The following is a 19,550-nucleotide window of genomic DNA, read 5'->3' as shown; positions in this document are numbered from 1 at the left end:
TCCAACCTGAGGAATCCTTGCTCAGTGCTCTTAATAAACCTTTTGTATTCTCCTAAAGCCTGCTGAGATGCAACAGAGATCAGCATATTGTATTCAAGATGCAAGTGAACCATGAATCTGTACAGCAGCAATATTATTTCCATGTTATTCTCTATTCCCATGTAAGATTTATTTGCTCTTCAACAACTACTATTCTGACATTTGAAACAGAAATGCCTGCTGTAACTTTTTTTTTGAGTGATAAAAGCTCAATATTCATCACATATAGAAATTCCTTTTATGTAGAAAGAGAACCTTTTCATCCATTCATATATATTACTTTATATTAATCTATGCAATGATAAAACAGCAGATGAAATTCAATAATCTATTAACATAAAAGGTTTCTGAAAGAGCCTGGTATCTTCAGCACATTGTATCTTCACTAATCCATTTTATTTTCTGCATCCTTTATGATTATGTTCAGGCATTAACACACATCTCCAATGGCCTTAGTCCACTGGGGAAACAGACCATCCCACTCTTTAATAACAAATAGCAAATATAAATACATCCTCAGAAAGGCTCATTTCTTTCACTATATTGTTGAAACAGAATCATTAAGAATAGGTATCACTAAATAAGAAAAGCTTTGTTCATCCATTTCATATGTTGTTTTCTTAAATAAATGGCTGTAATACATAATATTCCAATCAAAAGAATTTCAGAGCAGTCATATGATTTATATACAGAAGTCTTATTTAGCAACCCACAGAACATATATTTTCCTGGAAGAAATATTACCTCATTTGCAGTCACAACCATTGCCTTCTTAGTAGCTGTATAGTGCAATAGAGGTGACTTACAATAGTTGTTTTTATTAGATCAGTTCTTTGGTACTAGAAAAGTACAAACAATTTCCCTTGTTTCTTAGGATGATAATTTTTTGATAAGTAGTTTTTTTTGGAAGGAGAGATAGCCTTTGAAACAGCCATTTCACTTTGTTGAAAAAAAAAAGTAAATAAGTAAGAGGAGCACAACATTGCTTTGCCAATAATGTTTGTAGAAAATGGTAAGATAAGGGCTTGTTCTATTTAAAATAAATACATAGCAAGACAGATGGAAATTGCTTTAAGTTTCTTGAGTCATACCAATAACTTTTCTGTATTATTTTTCTTTCCAAGTGTTATCAAATACAAAATCCCATAACTCACAAAGATAAGCAGTACCACTTTCAGGTAATCCCTTGCCCAATCTAGGGCAATATTCTTTTTCATATATTTCATCAGCAGTTTTCCTCTGTGACTAACAATGATTCTGTCAAATAACCACAGTCCAGATGAGTCACCCTGACTATGCACTCATTAGTCACAGAGGTGCCTGTATTGCACCCCACTCCTTGCTCACCACTGAGAAAGCCTCAGTGATGAGAGGAAGCCAGAACAATTTGTGTGGCCTGCCCAGGCACCACAGGTTTATCACACCCAGTCTCCAACCTTTTTAACAGAACACACAAGGGAATAGCTGATGCTGTGTATTGTCATCTGAAATTGTGCATCAGCTTTCATAATATTTTCAACAATCTTTTTCCTAGTTGGCAGGGGTATAATCAAAGCCTATAAAGAATTAGAACATTTCCCATCTCAGTATACTGCAAAACAGATCTACCAAATAATAGAAAGATTTAAAGGCATTCAGAAGCACCAGAGACAGCTCAGTCACTCACCAAGGTGATCAGTCAGCAATAGATTGCATGAAAGATGTGTGAAACTAGAGTTTCACTCAACAGACAGATCCACCAGAAATGCAAGGGCTAAAGCCAACACAGGGCAAACAAAACATGCAATAAAGAGATGTCTACATTCACCTGGAATATTACCACTGCTACAAAATAATGGCAAATATAGCTGAGTTAGAATGTACAGAGACAATATTTACCACTGCAGAGACTTTAAACCAAGACTGGAGCATTTCAAGAAAAAAGTACATTCTAGTTCAGTCAGAAATTATTGGCCCAAAGTGAAGGAGTAGTCAGATGAAATCTATGTCCTGCAATACATAAGACATCAGAGCAGGTTATTAAAAAGGCCTTTCCTGCTGTAATATTTATAGATCTGTGAAAAACGCAGTCTTGTCATCTCCTGTATCTTCCTGCAGAAAATATCACCAAATCTTTCAGAGAGTGGCACTAATTTAAACCAGAAAAGTCATTGGCTATTTTCTGTCATCAGCAGAACATGAAGCTCCACAAAACTGCTGGTAGATGGACAGGGGTCTGATTTATAATATTTGTGTTTTAGGAGAAGCAAAGCATAAGCTAATTCATAATATTACAAATATTCACTATTAAATTAAGAGTTATAAAGAAATTAATTTATGTCTATATTACTTAGTGTCACACTTCTACTGAAAATTTTAAGAAATGTTGGATTACTTTGCAATTCCTACTTCAGATGTATTTGAATACACAATATACAGCATATTTTGCTTCACAGATCCATCTCAATATCAGTACTGGTGTGTCAGTCAAGAGCTATTCTCTCCATTGCTGAAAAATTTTGCTCCGTCTCCTTTTCATCTTTTATGAAAATATGTTTTATTAAAAAGAAATAAAAATCAATAACTGTGCTTCAAAGTCACAAGACCAAGTTCTTCATAAATAGAAGTACTGACAACCTTTCTAGTTGGGATCTTGTGCCTAACATTTACAGCAGGGAAAGAGACTGCACAGATCTGAGATCAGCTGAATATATTAATAAAGAAGAGGGAAAAAATTCAGACCACCTGACAGCACAAGCCTGATTCAGTGAGAAAGAAATGCAGAAGTGATCAAGAGGCCATTTCTCATACCACACTATTGACTGACAGATTAAGAAGGTTTTCCAGTACTTTTTTCAAAGGAATATCTGAAAAACAACATGTTCTGAAAAACATACAAAGGCAGATTTTTCTTTTCCAGGCATAAAGCATTGACTAAAATTCAAAGAATTTGCATTTGATTTTCCTGTGGTTTTACATTTATTGTATAACTTGTTGTTGGTTATTTTTTTCACATATGGAAAACAGGATATACTGAACATACTGTAGATCTAATTTTTCTTCAATGACTTATCAAGAGGAATATTTAATACATTAAGGAAACATTTGCATATGTCAATCACTCCTCTACTTGTTACATACTGCTTTGAAGTAATAGAAGTTATACTTAGAAACACAAAGGACATTCACACACCAAGTAATCACAGGCCTGCTCTTAAATAGGTTTCAGTTCATTCATTGGCAAAGTAGCAGTTTCTGTTGCAAAGCACAAACCCTAGTGATTAATTCAGTTCATCCTGAGTTCATCTGTCTAAATTATTTGAAGCAAAACCATGCTCCAAAACAATCCAAAACTCCCAGAAAAGTAAAATCAAGATCAGAAGGTTGTTTTTCTATGGCACATTTCTGCAATAGTCCCCAAAACAACTGAAAGGATTCTGCATAGGATGTTGTTCTCAAAGTCCAAACTTATATGGCATCTTATTTCTGCAATGTATTTTCTCTTACATAAACGAGATCTGTTCCCTTGCTTAGGCTACACAACATTACATAAACTCACAGAACACAGACCAGGACAAGTTGTTTAGAACAGAAATCTGAATGTGTGACTCTGAGGGAATCTATAAAGTGACTTGAAATGTGGGCACAGTTTTACAAAGACTCGATAAACCAGATGTAGCAGGTAAAAGTAGTATTCTAATAATAAATGCAATATTTATTCTATTTTAAAATAAAATGTGAAAATACTGCATTAACTACTCAAGAATTTTCTTCTACCTCCTCAAAAAGTTGTACTTGACTTTTTTTTTTTTTTTACCAAAAAACCCTTAAATTGCCATTTCAATTACATCATGCCCTTACACCTATCCCAACTACACTGAAATATTTTTTCAGTTATTTGTCTAATCTGATTTTAATAATTCCAATGATAGAAGTCTACAATCTTCTTTGGCAATCTATTTTAGTAATGACTTTTAATATAAAAGAGTATTTCTAAATGCCTAATTCACCTTTTTTTTTACTTATATATATTTCCTGAACACAGACTTGGAAATCAGGTAACATTCTTCCTATTTCTGCTCAACTTTTACAATCATCTACCTTCAGCCTTTTTTTTTTTTTCTGAATAAAGCAATTTAATCTAGCAATCCTCAGAGTCATTTTCTAGACTTCCTTCTTCTAGGACTTTTCCAAGTCATCTGCACCTCCTTCTCCAGCTGTAGTCTGACCAGCATAGCAACCAGAGAATTATTTAATACACATAATGTGGCCAGTTCTCCTGAGTGCAAACAGTAGAAGAACTGCTTTTATGCTGATTTGTGTACAACCAGTAATTCCCCAAGACTGCCAACTTCCTCCACAGGAGGGACTGAATGGTATTACTAGTTCATCTTACCAAGGTTAATCATGCCTGCTCAAGTGTGGAAATTCAAATCCAATTCTGCCAGTATCAGGCAGTATTATATGGGATCAATGCAGCTCACATCAACTGGAAATTGCTGCATGGAAAATTTCATTTATAATCACTTGCTCAGTAGGAAAATCTTTTTTTTCTTTCTCTGATATAAGCATTTACTTAAAAGATAGTAATTTCTGGTCATACTGCATAGTGAGGAACCCTACTTAAACAGCAATGAATTCTACAAGAAAATAAAATATTCTATTTATGTATATTTGTGATACAGGTCTTCAAAAAACTCCTGCCTTTTTCATAACAGCCCTTTTTCTATTACTCAACCACGTCAACAGTTTCTAAATATTCATATTTATTATTCATTCACCTAACAAAGCACTAACATAACAGTAGCATAAAGGCAGTTCTAGCAAAAATTAAAACTCCCCTGCACCCATGGTCTCCATCATGACAGTTACATTAATTTTATATATTATAATGCAAGTCATTCAACCAGTCACAACATGGCACCATTTTTTGTGTTGCCACAGCACACAAAGCAGTTCTCAGACACCAGCACTGTGAATTAGAGGCACTAAAGCAAAGTTTTCTTCCTCTCATGGTTCTAAATATTAAGTCCAAAGAAAAGTACTGATGCATAAAGAGCCTACTACTTTCCCTTTATGTAAAGAAATTTTCCCCTTTAGTTTCCAGTAATAGCACATCAGAATGATCCATTTCAAGTTTTTTTGACAAAATGATTCACAGAATTACAGATGAATAGAGTCCAAGAGATAAGGTGAATAACAGGCACAGTAATCTCTCCCACTGCACAAATGATTGGAGTATTTTTATTTAAAAGCTTGATACAGAAAGGGAGAAAAAATTACTACTGAAAGGATAGCTGTACAGAATGGATCTTGAAAAAAAGCCATCCTGACTTTTGTATTCAGATTTTTCTTTGGGATACCTGCATATATATTCCTTAAAATATGTGAATATAAGACATAACTATCTTAAAAAACTGATCCAAATGCTGACTGCCTTGAATCTAAGTAAAGAAATACATCACCACTAAGAACTGTATCACCCCCAAACATTCTATGCTACTTAGTTTTACACAGATGGATTTACACATAATATTTATGAAAACTTCCTATAAAATTGAGCAGAGTTGAGTCAATCTACATAGTTCAACAGGAAACTCCAAGTTTGCTACAGAACCACTACACCAATTAACAGTTCAAATCTTGCCAATATTTTCCAGGTGGCAGTGGTCCTCCATCTCAACTTAGAGATCAGTGCCTTTTAAAAGATACTGCAAATAGCACAATATCCTCCACTGACCTGGAAAAAACTTAGTGAAAAGAAATGAAGTGAAAGAAATGTAGCTTCATCTCTCTTACCTAGAATATTACAGACATTTCATATTTCCCATTTTAATATCATGGTTGGACAAAATCATATGAGACAAGCATACATTCTATTAGAAATGCTCAGGCTAGTTCATAGGTGGCATCCAAAAGTCTGCCTATAAATAGGTCTGGCACCATACTTAAAATAAAGAATTGATAGAAAATCAAGTTGGCATTTGATACAAATACAAAACATGATATAATACTCCATATCACCATCTCATCTAAGTATGGCTGTAAATGCTACTCTGGATATAGAATCCCAAAGGTCAAAAGCTGTATAAAAATAATTCCTGTTTTAAGTAAGAGGCAGACCATCTACCCAATCCACTGACCGAAATTCTTGCACTCAGTTTCCTGTCATGGTTACTCATTTTCTCAAAAAAAGAGCAAGGTTTGAAATATTCAAAGTTCTGATAATTCAGTCTTGATTCAGGAGAATTTTAACAGTAATCCCAAAGTTTTCTCATGTATGCAGATAGTTCCTATTAGAAGAAAATAGGAATTAGAAAAGAATCTGCCAGGAAGCAAGGAGACACCCCATTGCTCTAACATTTTACAATGTTTGCTTCAGCCAAGAGTTATTTTTATAGCCAAATGTTGCCAAGATAATGAAGAAATTAATTAAAAATTAAAAAAAAAAAAAAAAAGGAAAGAGAACACATTCCACCACCAGACTGAAGTGGTCCCATTACTTACTTTTTTCTACCACATTAACACTGTTATTATTTCATTTAGAAAAGTTCTGTACTTTCATGGATTGTGTTACTTTAAGATCACTCAGAGTAACACATTATCCTTATGTTATTCCTCTTGTTGAAAACAAAAAAGAAGTTATACTTCAGGTTTCTTTAAAAGCAAGAGAGGTTTTTTTCTAGGCTTTATTTTCCACAAGGCAGCCTCCACTTCCAAAAGTAACATGGTTAAGTGTATGTTCTGGCATTATTCTGTTAACATTTCTAAATCTAAATCTAATCAGTCAGGGTACACTTCATCCCATCTCCAGAACACCACTTTTTGGGGCTAGTATTGATCCCAGGGTGATCCCACTTGTGACAGGAGCTGTTTACACATGATCAGGCAGACAGCTCCCCACTCACTGCATGGATCCTTTGTCTAGATCCCAAAACACCCATTTCTGTACCAGGAGGGTGTGGGAACCATATCCAAAGCCATGGAGAAATTCAGGCAATGTCTCACCCCACATCAACAAGCAGTTTACATTGTTGTAGAAAGCATTCAGGTCTGTCAAGCACATTTTAACCTTGGTGAATCTCTGCTGACTTTTCCCACTCATATTCTTCATCTGACCTGTGACAGCCCCAGGAGAATTCATTCCATAACTTTCCCAAAAACAAAAGTAAGATTGATGGACCTATTTCCCAGACCCTCCTTTCAGCCCTCTTTGTAGACAGAGTTGTCATGAGCTTTCTTCCAGTCTTGTGGAACATCCCCCAATCTCCACAACTTAGAAGGATTACAGAGAGCATCCTTAGAACACAAACCAGCCTTCTGATCAGCCCATGGGGATTTTGTCAGGGCCCTCTGATTTGCAGGAGTCAGGCTCCTGTAACAGTTCCCACACCAATTCCTTTGCTGACAGTGGGTCTGTGTTTGCATCAACCTGGATTTTTGTTCCCAGGGCCTGGAGCTCACAGCAAAAGAGATGTGAACCAAGTGCTGAGAAACTCTGTCTTTCCACATCATTAGTGACTAACTTACCTCTCCTATTTAACAGAAAATGATGTGTTCTGTTCCTGCCTGTTTACATAGCTGAAGAACAATTTTCTTACCTCTCATTTATGTAAGTGAAAATACATGGCAGAAATAAGATGCCATATAAGTTTGGACTTTGAGAGCAACATCTTCTCCTATGCAGAATCCTTTCAGTTGTTTTGGGGACTGTTGCAGAAATGTGCCATAGAACATTTTTCCATACCTGTGGTCAATTCCCATTTAAGCTGAGCTTCTGCTTTCCTGACTGCATCTCCACACACCCTGGGACTGCCCCTGTAGTCCTCACCAGGTATTTCTCTGCTTTTCCATCTCTGGTACAGCTCTCATTTCAGCAGACTCTGCAGCTCTCAGTTAAGCCAAGGGAGTCTCTTGTTCCACCTACTTCCCTTAGCTTTAAATAGAATTCAATCTCAGTAGTTTCTACATTAAAGTAACATCAGCTACAGGTTTTGATCTAATCACAGGATTAACATGAGGGAAGAATTAAGTTATTTATACATTTTTATGCATTTGTGTATATACTTTAAACACATGTAAATATATATTTATATACTGAGCCACATATATGTATTTTATAAGACTTCTATAATTAATCAAACATGAAATGGTATTTTAAAACGTGGAGCAAAAAGCATATAGGCAAGGCAGGCTGAGATACTTGGCAACAAGGTAATGCACTGTGCCAGTTTTTCACTGTACATCACCATAAATCTCATTTTCACTTGTGACCTAGTTCAGGGTTTTAACTTAAGCTTCCTGAGGTAACAGGCAAATGCTCTAAATCCAGTGTGTCACCAACTCCTAAATTTCTCCTTGACTATTTAAATCAAGTTTCTATGCTCACCAAGAGGCACCTATTTCTGCTTGCAATCATTTAGAGTGATTAATATCTAACCATCAGATTTCACGTCTGTTAAGGACAGAATTTTCACAGCAGGAAACTATCTCATATCAGAAAGCTGCAAGCACCAGCTCCCAAAAGCTATATTAGCTTTGAAAATATAAAAATGCAGTAAAATTTGACACACAGACATTTTCCAAAGGGAAAAAAAAAAAAAAAAAAAGGTATCATTTTTCTCTTTAAAAATCCATTTATACATATATTTAAAAAAAAAGAAAAATCAAATCAGCAACTTCTTTTTCCTCTCTTCCCTTTACCATCAGCACACACACACATTCGTGAGAGGCTCCCAGCCTCTGAGCATAACCTCAATGCAAATGCTCAGATAAGATTAGAGATAACAGTTCTTTTAAAAACTTAATTGATTAATAAATTCAAAAGGCTGGTTATTGAGTAGATTTCAAGTACTGTCTTTCAGATAATTATATAGATAATCACTTACTTCCAACTTCTCTAGCTGTAGCAATTATCAGGGCTTTACACATTTGCCCTAAATGCAAAGCACATCCCTCTGTTTGCTGTAAAGAAATGGAATAATGGCATTCATGTCTCTGGGGGATTACAAAGCATTTTTGTTTGGGAATATGAAAGACTCTTACTAGTCATAAAATATCATCATTTTAGAATACATTTTATTCACATGGCAGGTGTCATTTCACTCATATTTTATGCTTGACTTTATAATTTATGGGTATGTCACAACACTGTTAGCAACTTCCAATACTCCCTCTAGAAGTGGATGAAGAGGTATAAGAAAGAGAGACTGATTTTTTTTAGTTTTAACTATGACAGCTCCAAGTTTCCCAGAATCAATGATTTAATATATTAGTAGAGGGCTGTGGGAGTGTTTCTGTTTGCATGGGTGGGTTTTTTGGTTTTGGGGTTTCTGGGGGGCAGTGGGAGGATATCTCTGCTCTGTAAATTTGTTCTTTATTTAAATGCAAGATCACAATGAAAGAAATATTCATGCCATGTTTAAAATAACAAATACAAGTTTTTAGCAATTTTAGAGAAATTTAAGAGCAGGGAAACAGAACACGATAAAATTTATCACAGGACTGTTGCCCACCAGGGGAATACAGGTCAGGGGAGCATTGCTTGGAATCCCCACTTTAACAGAGTGAACAGGAAAACACACCTACAAGCCCAGAATCCCCATGGGCCTGTTAATGCCATCCTTACAGGGAGAGAGCAAAGCATGCAGGACACACAGCCAGCCTGCCTCGTGAGAGAGAGGCTGCAGAAAAGTGTAGGACCATCACTGATGAGCAGGAATTCTTATTGCTCCCAGGATGACAGGCTCTCAGAGGCTGGTGATCTAACTTCTGTTAGAAGTTCTCAAAGTGGCTGCTGATCTATTCCCACTCAGGTCAAGCACAAAGCAGAATGGATTGGAAACAAGGACCCACTCTTCACCAAGACAGCATAAACAGAAATTACACCAGCACACAGCTTAGTGCTTGAAAGCCATCAGGATTCAACAAAGTCATACACTGAATTCTGAAGTCAGTAAATTAAGCTGTTTGAAACAAGTAGAGGAAAAGAAATGAAAAGGCAACAAATCACTCTGGAATAGGGTCAGGAAAAAACAGTGACCCTAAGGCTTGGAGAAAAAGTGATGATTCAGGTAGCCAAAGGCACTGGAGCAGGAACTGCTTCAACACAGCTGCATGGTCAGGGAGAAGGAGAAGAAGGATGGGTTGGTTGGTGCTGCCCCTTCTCAGAGTCCATGAATCAGATGCCAAAGGAACACAAGCAGCACACCCTCCATGGGCCATTCTGGGGAACAAGTCTTCCCAGTTCTTGGCAACTACAGACAGATACAGAAGCATTCAAACAGATACTTCTGTTATGTAAAATGCCAGTTTACAAACATGCCATCAAGTATTCCTGTCAGCATTTCACTGCTTCAACTCTAATTTGGTTTTTGGTTTTTTTTTTTGGAATGTATCAAACCAGAAATCTAAATGGCTCTGGTCACCTCACTCACAAGCCATCCAACAGTGAATGCAGAATAAATTTCCTGGCAATGGTGGAATTCCTACAAAAAGGCATTTGAAAGACACAACAAATATAGAGTAATTATTGCTTTATTTGATTGGCTTAAACAAAACTGGAAAACAGCAAATTCAGAAAGAAATGCACTGGTTCACTTATAGAAGAGACAGACATCTGAAAGGATATTACTCAGCTGAAGGAAGATTATTATTGCAAGGATACCCATTAAAACTAATTCTGTTTAAAAATAAAATTCACTTTCCTTGCCTATATGACCTTACCTGCTCTACTGGATGCTTCGTTGAGTACCTTTCCAATCCACTATTCCAAATAAAAGGCATGAAGTGACGTAAGTGGAACCTTCTATATCATCAATAATTCAATCATAACAAACATTTTGCTTGCTTGTTTTTAACTGTGAGCAAATATAATTTATTTTTAAATATTTTGGATGCTTGGTTTTTCTTTTCAGAAAGTTTTACTACAGTTAAAAAGAAGTGAGTAGATATGAAAACTAACAAAATCAATTCTCCTTCTAAATACTAGAAAACTGTGGGATAGTGGTGAAAGCCAGGGAAAAAGCAGCTTGGATTTTCTCAGGCTGCTCAAAGGAAAATATAAGATAATTAATTAATAATAAAGATTACACACCTGCAGGGTAAGAGATGTGACAAGGGGTGTTACCTTCCTTGCACTAATGAAATCAAGTCTATCCTCAGTTCCACGATCTAGTCTATAAAAGTGTTATTGCTTCTTTAATAAAGGCTTTTACTTCTTTTCTGCTTCATGAATGAAGCCATGTTGCTATATTTTTTTTGCCGCATCCTAGCTCGATAGCAACAGAAAACCACACAAACTGCAATAAATTCTTAATTTTATTGGAGAAAACTCATAAAATATTCCTTGAAAGACTCTGTTATTGACATGGTCTGAAAGCAGTATTCATCAAGAATTTCAAAACTGGTTTAGATTCCAGGTCAAAATAAACCCCTCACAATAAAAAAAGTCTTAACACTACTTTTATTCTGTTCTCAATTTATGGACTAGAATTTGGAATTTGTGCTACTGTCTCAGAATAACATATGGTTCTAAATTTTATATCAATGTTAGATGATCAAAACTGATTCTATGTTTATCAATGCAAAAATAATTTCTTGTAAAGAAAATGTTTTCAAAGATAAATTCCTGCAACATTAACAGCTTAATACCAGCAACAAGTCACAGAAAAGGAAACAAATTTCCTTAAACTTTCCCTTGACCTTAAAGGCTTTCAACACTGTTGAAATAAATAAACAGTCTTCTTTCAACATGTGACTATTTCTACACCAAGGTCTTGCCAGAATCAAAGGTGGTAGAAATCAAAACAAGAGCAAGTGAAGTCATGAACAAAAGAACTGCTTCTGGAAAAATCTGCATTGCCTCAGACCACAGCTGAACCCCAGTTTCTAACAGTTTCTGGTTGTTGCTACTGTTTTGTTAGATCTTATCCTGCATAAGCATCTGTTCAGCAATGCTTAAAAACAGAAGAGATTAAGAGCTGATGGAGGAGGGGGGTAAGCTTCAAGAGCAGAAAGGCTAATATTCTGGTATATTCAGCTGTAAAATGGATCAAAGCTGTTTCCAGGACATCTAGATACATCTCTAAACATTCCCCCCCAGTCTAAAGAAACATTGTTTTGGCATTTGATTAGTCACCAGAAGGTGCTCTTAAATCATTAATCTGAGCTTCAATCACTCCTGACCTCAGCTCTGTGAGGACAGCATTGTGCCCAGGACTCTTAGTAGGTGATTAAACTGGAACCTAATACAGTTAAAGCAAAATTCATACTAATTCTAGCAGGGCTTGCTTTTCACTAGAAGCTGAGGGTTATCACCAGCCTAAAAAGCACCAAAGGTCTTGTTGAATCATCCCGAAAATTAGCTTTTATTTAAAATTGCAAAAAAAACTAAAACACACCTCTATGGATGTATGCTTTCAATATGGAAAATAAAAAAAAAAACCACAGAAATTCCAAAGAGAAGAGAATTACATCTTTTACACCATCTCAAATTAGACAAATAGGAAGCTTCAGTCATTGCTTTAATAGAAAAGGTTTTAAGATTTAGGATTTATAAAAATAGCTACTTTGATAAATTATTTAGGAGAATAATTGAAAGGGAAAAACATGTTAATCAAAACATGTGGTACTATAGTTTCAGTGATTATATAAATTAAGCCAAATAAAATCCATAAACTATATGCTTGTGGAAAGAGTTTTACTTTGATCTGTGAATTGGCTCATTTTTGTCAGCTGTTCATAAAATCCACACCTGCATTTATACTTTACCATATGTATTCCCTCCCAAAATGGGTGCCAGATACAGATCAGGCTGTATGAAACACCAGCAGCCACAGAGGCAGAAACAAGGCACAATCTTGTACAGAATTTATTTTGCACCATCTCTACCTCCCAGCTAACCAAAAATGAAGCAGAGCTCTTTTCCCTTGAGTTTCCTGTCCAAAAAGAAGCCAGGCATGAGCTGTAATGTGAACACCCTGACCTGGCCAGCTGTAATGGCCAGCACAGCAGAGGCTGCATCCTCCCAACTCACCAGCTTGGGGAGCTTGGAGTCCCATCTGGAGTGACAGGATCCATCTCCTGCCCACAGAGACACTCTAGTCCAGGGTGATTTTTGTGCCACCTTCTCATCCTCAAATACCTCAAATATATTAATTAAAATAGCTACCTTTTAAATACCAACTCTAAGTTTTCTGAATATACAAGACTGAGATGATTTCTTCAGCCTGAGACTGTGAATTGCCTGCCTAATGTCAGCTTCTGCATTTAGTTAGAAAATAAGCTAAATCTTTGCTTACAAAATCACTAGGAATACAATTTTTTAATCCCTTTACATTTTAAAATTCTTTTTCTTGAATAAGCCTAAGGATGTGAGTGTTCCAATTCATAGTAGTTCTTAGGCTGCAAATCCATTTACTAAAGATAGGATTATAGAGCACATGTATATCATTTTACATATGATACTTTTAGGAAATTTAAACTGGCAGGGCTGCTTTAAAAAGCTTTTGATTGATAAGTGAGCTTTAAGGAAGTATTTACTCATATTTCTTGAATTTCAATACATACCTTGTACTATCACAAAAACTTAAAGGGATCTAAAAATTTTACTAAGCATAAAAATGGACACAGTCCTTGTCTAAGTTGCTTTGGTGTAAATCTGGAAGAGTTGCCTGTAGAATATAACAGGGATACAGGACTGGGTATTACAGGCAAGACAGAGCAAAGCTCAGCTTCAGAAACTTGTTGGAAGGCTTTCAACACTTTTAAGCTGTAGTTCCACATATTCTTTTCATTAGTGTTTTTATCATTCATTAGGGAAGAGTAGTGTAAACACAAAACTAACCTTGCACATGCCAGGAGAGTGAAGAAGGATCCTTTAGGCAACAGCTGGGAAAACTAGGGAAAATTAGGGTGAAACACTTAAGTGGGTAGCTAAATAGCAAATAAAGATATTTAAGAGAGAAAGCATCAATATGAATTAAATATGAATTTAAGCTACCAAGCAAATAATATATGCCTGGGGAGGGGAGAAAACATGCCTTTGGTAAACTAAGTAATTTTTAGAACTTTGCAATATTTTTCCTTTTTTTTCCCCCTCTTGTATTTTGCACAACCATTCAGATCTGTGCTACTCATCTTTTTCTGGATTTCCCCAGCATCACACTGCACAAAAGATAGAAACATTTGCTGCATACACTAGATAAGGCAACATCCCAAATGAGATCAGTGACATCCACCTGCTTCAAAGCAGGAAAGAACCTTCTTTAATATCTTGACACAAACAAATACTGGGACATTTGAGTAAGTCATATGGAAGCTCTAAGTAGCCACCTGCTATTCTATCAGAAAATAGGATGGCTACATATTGTTAGGTCTAAGGTTACCTTGCATAAGTGTCTACATAAAAAGAATTCAACAGTTTTAAGCAGTCCCTGGTGACAGACCAGACCAGAAGGCACAGCTATGTCTCTTATGAATAAGGTTGAATAGAGCTGTATTCCACTCACTGATTTTAAAATGAAACTTACACATGAATTCAGTCAGTTGGTGAGGTATGGTAATCACTCATCAGGGAGCCAGCTCCTCAGCATTCACCCCAAAGGATTCCTCATGAAGGCTTTTTTTACAAAGAATATCTGAATGACTAGTTTTACCTAAGTCTATATGCAGATTTTTGCCTTTTGAACTGTGTACTCATATGACAATTACAAAACAATTTTTTAGACTTAAAGATGCAAGAGTTGGATTCATTTACAAGGAAAGCAATATACTAAGACTCCATCTTAATGGCAGCTAAGAGAGCTGCAAGAAATGCTAAATACCCTAGTGAGTTGTTGGACATTTAGGGTCCCAGAGCCTTTTAAAAATGTTTGATTTTCTCAGGAGGTGAATGAACAAGATTATTTAAAGAAATAAAACAGGCTGAGTTAGAGGAATGTATTTTAAAATCAGCAGCAGGAGACAGTTTGCAGACAAGCAATCAAGTTGAGAATGACAGCTAAAAAGGATAAAGAGTAGCTGTTTCAAAGGTTTTTCTACTCCTTAGAAAGGAAAATTAATCAACTAGACACTGAAGAAGCAGTTACAGTAGTTGAGAGTTCCAAGTTAAGAAAGATTGGTACCACCAAAGTCAAGAGGGAAAAAACATTCTAGGAAAACACACAACATTGAAGGCAGAAATAAAAAAAAAAACCCAAAAATTAAAAAAAACACAAACCCACACACAAAAAAACCACAAACAAGCAAAAACAAAACCACCCTGAAGACTTCTTTTCCAAGAACAACGTCAAAGACAGATTAAATAAAAAGTCCATCTTAATAGAAGATGAATGCTATAAATTAGGTCAACACTGAATGTCCCAGTTGCATCACTGTTGCACAAAGGCCAACAAGTTCCCATCTCCAAGATCTGCAGGAATCAACATGGAGAGAGGTGCCAAATACAGCATCTAGTACCTGTTGACTCACACAACCATATGTCTGCATTTGCTTTTCCCATTTCAAAACCAAACTCTTCCTAAAAAATTTTAAGACCCAAATAATTATAAAACTAACTCAACTCTATATATTCAGATTACAGAAATCTTCTAGTATTGCCTGTTTGGGGCTGTGACAAGCAGATTATGTCACAGATCACTTACAGGCTGCAAAACTTTACAAGTGCTGTTGTTCCCAAGATAATATTGCAATACTTAACAAGGATACTGTGCATTCTCTACACAATGCTGGTATTTCCAACAGGGAATTCTGCACGGGAAGTATGTTGCAAGCAGAACAAACAAACAAACAAATTATATAATCAGACAAATGGGCCCCAGAAGGATCCAGAAAGGGAAGTCACTCTGCTGAATCAAAGCAATGAGGTAGAGTCAACCCAGCCCTCTCATCTCAAGAAAATGAACATTCCTGCTAATGTTTCAATAAATTGATCATGGAAGAATGCTTTATCTACAGAGATTTAATGAGAATTAATCCAGCTGTTTTCAGACTGCACTCTATTAAAAAACTTGTCAAGGCTCAAAATTTTAAGTTCCCAGTGGATGCCCAGCTGCTGTACTTATTTCACACTTACCAGGAACAGCTCATCTCTAGCTCAAGCACCCAGGAGAAGTGGTCAACTTTCAGAAGGAGACAAGCATTATAACAGCATAATATCCTACTCTCTATTATTTGGGGGTTTCACTTTTAAAATGAGATAAAGCTACCAGAATGACACTCATCTTAGAACTCATAGTGACATCTTAGTGACTCATAGTCATCATCATCCAGAGTGCTGCCTGCTATGCACAGCCCTAAGTGACATGCAACTTAGTCTCACAAAAACAAAAAAAAAAATCCCACAAAACACAAAATACTACTAATCCACTAATTTTAACATCACAGTTAATAAGAATGCAAAACACATCAACAGCAAATTTTAAAAACTCTCCAAAGCTGATTTATTTTCTCCTTACAAGTGTAGATGCAGGGTTTTTTCTGCAGTAATATTGTACCTTTTTGCTTTTGAGAAGAAATAAAGATTGAAACCAACAGAAAAATGTAAAAGAAGTGATAAGCTGGTTTGTATTTCAGCTTTATGCTGACATAAACACTTCCATTTTCTTTGGATTACAAAACATATTGGTTTGTTTGGCTTTTTAAATTAGTTGTGAATAAACACAGAAGAACCTCTCTTGAAAACCCTTTAAATTATCATGAAAAACGCCTGGCGTAGGGAAGGATTATGCAAGTTTATTTCTGTTTCCCTCATATATTTTGAACAAAGAGATGTTTATAAAAATCAGGTACCTGTGAGCAGTACTGTTGGATACATACAGGATTTAATACCTTCTGCTGTATAACTCTGCTGGAGCTCAGGGAGGGATTTGCTCAAAGTCCTGTAATTCATTATAAATCTTTCCTCCACCACACAATTACAGGAAAAATACTTATTTTGACACCATATCAACCAGAGATTCTAAATCAGATGTACCAGGCATGTTAAGTATTTAACAATAAGACCATTACTGGAGAACAGAAGACCACCAGAGCTTTTCATACTGGGCAAATTGAACAATTACTCGGGGTACAAAGAGTAACTAATTAGCACATCTTAAAACAGCATGTATGATCCTAAAGTCTTAGATATTTTCATTTAAATTTTTCATCACTGACTACTTTTTTACTGCAGGCAAAAAAAGAACAGAAAGCATGGAAGACTATTTTATGCATGCATTATATACTAGTACCAATTTGAGTATCCATATGGACATAATAGAAAAGTCAAAACAGCTGTACATACTCATTATCACTCCAGATGTAATTTGAGATGGAGATCAGTCACTGATTGTTACCTTTAATAACCAGAAAAGCACAGAAATAATTCATCTTTACAAACTACTTTGTAAAAAACATGCCATGGGATCATAAACTTGCTAGAAGTACATATTATTTCTTTGTTATTGCCAGTTAGAATGTCCTCTGAGTGACAATCAGTATTCACACAAACTGAAGGATTTCATAGGTTCATCTATGCAATTAATAATTAAGATAATTAATAGAAGGTAAATAAGCATTATGGAATATGTGCTTTCTAATAGTATTCAGCACAATTAGTTTGTTTTCTACATATTAGAAATTTATGAAGGAATGGGGGTGCATCTTCTGCTATTTACCTTAAAGCATCAAAGTTACTTTGAGGTGGGAATTCAAGTCAGAATTAAAATACTGCCCAACCTCCAAGCAAGGTTTAAATGACCAAGAATTCTAAATAAGTCTTAAATTACTTAAAATCTAATTACATCTTATCAAACTGAGTTAATATGAATATAATCTGTATGTTGGTCAGTATTACCTCCTGTTCTAATTCCACTTTGGCTTTGTAAGAAATGTATACATGACAAGGCAATCAACCATAAAACCAAAACATCTGTGCTGCAATGTATACACTAATTCCACAAGAAAAAGTTCAGGTTCAATTAAAAAAAAAATATAGTGTTCCCATCTAAGGAAATTTGTTAGATCATGTGTGTATATAAGTACCCATTTATATGTACTACAGACTTGTCAAACAAATGGCAAAAAAACAGCAAGTGTGAGGCAACAGAAATAGCAGATAGCACAAAACAAAGAAAATGTTCAGTGATTTTGACCCAAGATGATAATGTAAAGCATTACCTTGCAAAAGCAAGGCAGCTCATGGAACAAAGTGTATTGAGTTTGATAATATCATATTTTTAGTAGTAAAAAATTCAAAGAACTCATTGTCCTACCAGAATAGAGACAAGAATCTCTACACAAGAGCCCTAGGAAACAAAAGAACCAATACATTAACTTGAAAGTTAAGCAGCAGGCACTTTATTAAATCTATTAAATTATAGCATTTGTCATATTCTAGCAAATATTGTACCTAAATTTAATGCAAAAAAAAAAGGAGAGAATTAATAGAACCTATTAGTCTAGCTTTTCATTATTCTATATTCATAGTTTAATCTAAAAATATGGATGTGAGGGGAAAGAAGAATAAAATGCATCATAAATTTATTAATATGGCACACTATCTTTGATAAAGCAACTATAAAGAAAATTACCATTATAAGAGAGCTTGATAATAAGCTGTGCAATTAAAGTTGGAAACCAAGCTAATATGGGAACCATAATGGAAGTAACAAGCTGGAGAGAAATGGGACCAACAGGTTGTACATACGAAAAAAATTTAACCCTATATAGGAATTAAGACTGGGTAATGAAGGCAGTCAAAAATTTGCCTTACATCTGACAATCATGGCACAAATGCACTAGTGCATTTTATTGATGGCATGAAATTGTTCATATTATTAGAGATTAATATATCCCATGCAGAGAACTAGGTGATGGTAGTGCTGCACTAAAAACAGATCAGAAAATTCAGTAATTTAATCTGTAAAGTCATGCATTTAAAAGTGATGGGAATAATTATAACTAGTCCACTGAAGAAGGGAGATAATTAAAACAGCAGCAGAATGACTCCATGTCACCAATGGAACATTTCCAGAAAAAGAAAAATGATCCTACAGTGTGGGATTTCCAGAGATCAGGCAGTGATCCAGATGTGGGATTTCCAGAAGAAGGCAGGCAGAAACCATATCACAGCACAGGAGCCAGGCAAAGGCATAGCCAGGAAACAGAAGAGGAAAGATTAAACTGGAACAGAGAATGCTATTTGAATGACTAGAAGAAATAAGAGCCTAGTATTGCTTATCCCAGCATAATGAAATCTGAGGTAAAAATATGATTCTGTACATAAAAGGAAAAAAAGAAAAGCAAATGGGGAAAAAACCAGCTCTTTTGGCTAAGTGGCTGTGCACACAAAAATGTGTAAAGGGGACTGCATGAAAAAATTCAGAGTGACAGTCTAAATTCAGGCAGTCAGAAATCACAGAATGACAGTATCAGTGAGGGTGGAAAACACCTCTGAGAGCATCGAGTCCAGCCTGTGACAAACACCACTGTGTCAAGCAGACCATGGCACTGAGGGCCATATCCTTAAACACCTCCAGGGACCACAACTC

At 35.7% G+C, this 19,550-nt stretch overlaps 1 protein-coding gene across 3 annotated transcripts in view; it reads right to left on the bottom strand.

Annotated features, from left to right (window-relative positions):
- The window catches only part of ATRNL1 (attractin like 1), a 425,814-nt gene that overhangs the window by 387,889 nt on the left and 18,375 nt on the right, over window positions 1-19,550 (bottom strand). The window lies entirely within an intron of this gene.

The sequence above is a fragment of the Oenanthe melanoleuca genome, chromosome 6 (assembly GCF_029582105.1).
Source record: "Oenanthe melanoleuca isolate GR-GAL-2019-014 chromosome 6, OMel1.0, whole genome shotgun sequence".
NCBI classification, from domain to species: Eukaryota; Metazoa; Chordata; class Aves; order Passeriformes; family Muscicapidae; genus Oenanthe; species Oenanthe melanoleuca.
Note: the sequence above shows the minus strand (reverse complement) of the source record. Positions and strands in the feature narration are given on the sequence as shown.